The 2852-nt window shown below is 35.7% G+C and overlaps 1 non-coding gene across 1 annotated transcript; it reads left to right on the top strand.

Moving 5' to 3' along the window:
* Nucleotides 1-269: 269 nt before the first annotated feature.
* On the top strand, nucleotides 270-376 carry LOC132426381 (U6 spliceosomal RNA). The gene has a single exon (XR_009519675.1). It is a non-coding gene; the product is annotated as a U6 spliceosomal RNA (small nuclear RNA).
* The last annotated feature ends 2476 nt before the right edge of the window (nucleotides 377-2852 follow it).

Consider the following 2852-nt stretch of genomic DNA (forward strand, 5'->3'; position numbering starts at 1 on the left):
ATTTCTCCATTTATCTGAGATTTAGCCAAATACCCATTTAAATAAAGAGTCTCTGATCATAATCTTTACAGTTATATTTTACAACTGATTTTAAAGATGAGAACTCTGTTTGCAAACTTCTGTAAAATGATGGAAAAAAAATCATTCACCATTTTTTGTTGTTGTTGACCGTTTTTGTTTATATAATTTAATCTAGAAGATGTCTAGAGAGAGATGAGACTATAAGGGGCATGGGAAAATAACCAAAGATTATTTAAATGCCTTCTCAGGTGCTCGCTTCGGCAGCACATACACTAAAATTGGAACGATACAGAGAAGATTAGCATGGCCCCTGTGCAAGGATGACACGCAAATTCGTGAAGCGTTCCATATTTTTTGAAGTAAGTCAGAAAGAGAAAAACAAATGCCGTATGCTAACACATGTATACGGAATCTAAGGGAAAAAAAAAGTACCTAGGGGTCAGATGGGAATAAAGACACAGACCTACTAGAGCATGGACTTGAGGATATGGGGAGGGGGAAGGGTAAGCTGGGACGAAGTGAGAGAGTGGCATGGACATATATACACTGCCAAACGTAAAATAGATAGCTAGTGGGAAGCAGCCCCATAGCACAGGGAGATCAGCTAGGTGGTTTGTGACCACCTTAGAGGGGTGGGACAGGGAGGGCGGGAGGGAGGGAGACGCAAGAGGGAAGAGATATGGGAACATATGTATATATATAACTGATTCACTTTGTTATAAAGCAGAAACTAACACACCATTGTAAAGCAATTATACTCCAATAAAGATGTTAAAAAAAAAAAAAAGCCTTCTCAGGGTTTGGGTTGTTATCTAGAAGGCATCTTGTTTCATTGAGTCCAGTTATGACTTTGAGTGGGTAAGTAGCTGGTGCAGAGGACCTAGACAGTTAGGGATTTGAAGTTCATGGGAGAAACATGGAAGAGGGAGAAACAGCTGCTATATGGGTGTTGTGAGGAGGGTAGTAAAAAAAGAAAAACTGGTTAGCCTGGCCATGATGGAAATTTGAAACACAGAAATGCCTAATACAGAAGTTTAAGGTTATTTGTAATGAGTTGTGCAATATAGATCCCTCCTTTAGCTTGCCTGAGAAATAATTCAATTCATTCTATACTGCTGGTTAATGCTTTTATGATTCTTTAAAAAAAATGCATTCTATTTTTGATTTGATTTATTTCTAAAATATAAATAACATGTGAGAATGGTCTAGGGGCTGCAGATATCTGGATTATGGAGATCTATCTTATTTCCTTTTTCCCCTAAAATTTAAATTCAGGAGATATGCCTAGTTAGGCAACAGTGAAAGCTATTTTTAGGGCAATTTGAAAATGAGGAATTCTGAGGTAGAGTTTAAAGTAGTCTTTCCTCCTTTAGATTGCTATACATTTAATATTTCACTCTACTTCCTTTTCTTTCATTTATCTGTATTTTATTTCTAGAAGTATTTTAATTTTAAAATATAAATTGTGATTATGTTAATACTTTCATTTTCATGACTTCTTTGGTTACTATTTTGGTTGATTGAAGAAAGAAGTCAGTAAATTTTTTTCCACTAGGGTTGAGGCCATTATTTACTTCTTCCATTAACATAATTAGAGGTAAAACAGTGACTAAAATCAACCTTGATCAAAGGACAACTGGACAACTAGTAATGAATCCTTTCCTTTCCTATCCAACAAGAAAGCTGCTTCTTTGTGTCTGTTCCCCAAATTGTATGGGAGAGGCTTCTGATCAAATTGGTCAGCATGGAATTATGTACAATTTGAGTATTGTTTCATCTGGAAATTGAACTGATCAACTACCAGAAAAGCTGATTTTTTTAGTAGATAGTATTTCATTCTATCCTGTTCAAAATTATTTAGGGAAACTAAACTGACAAAGCAAATATTTGGAAATCTTGTCTAGAAATTGAAAATACCTAAGAAACTATTTTTATAGGAACTAAAACTAATTTTAGATTTTTAAATTGAAGGTAACACCTACCAAATACTTCAAATGATCTTTCTCTGACACCAGATATATATCTTTCTTTATTGCTAGAATAAAACTTTAGCTGTCCTTTGTGGTTATCTCAGTCATTTTCATCCTTTTGTGTCGTGCAGTATTTGTGTCATGCATTTACATTTTAAAAGTTGTAGTCTATGCAGTGTGACTTTCAAACAATCGACAAACCTATTCCCATGTCAACCTCTGCTTAATCAGCAGTCACTTTTTATTCCTGCTCTTTTCAAAGGCACTTGAACTGCCTGAAAAGCTAAAGGACAATTCAAGTGAATGCTCTGGGCTGGTTCCCTCCAGTGTTCATCTATTCAAATCCTCACATGTAATCTGGTGAAGAAGGGTGGTTCAACGGCACCGTCACAGCCATGCAGAACAGATGTCCTAAAAATAAAGGGAAGAAAGTTTCCTTCTAGAAGGTGGAGTTAATTTTTCTTATTCTGGGTATGTGAGTGTGTGGCAGTTGTGAGGTAGAGGATAAAGACTAAAATTAGGAAGAGAAGATATTTTACAGTAGCAGTGCATGATCCTACCATCCCTTCTTGTTTGGCAAACACATCCTGAATGGTTTCATCAAGTGGTAGGCTGCCCTGTCTATCACTTGCTAGATTCTCATGATCATCTCCACCTTGCCAATTTACATATATACTCAGTATCATCCAGAATTCTTAGGGCTTAGGCATAAAACTATTAAATATTATTGATAAAAGGATGAGTTTTTATTTTTTACTGCAGACCATTGGATGCTGGTAGGCTTAAGTCCCTTGAACCTTTGAAATAATGCTTTATTTTTTACTTTGGGAAGTCAGATTTGGCCAAAAGTAAATATATCAA

Source organism: Delphinus delphis, chromosome 5 (assembly GCF_949987515.2).
Source record: "Delphinus delphis chromosome 5, mDelDel1.2, whole genome shotgun sequence".
NCBI lineage: Eukaryota > Metazoa > Chordata > Mammalia > Artiodactyla > Delphinidae > Delphinus > Delphinus delphis.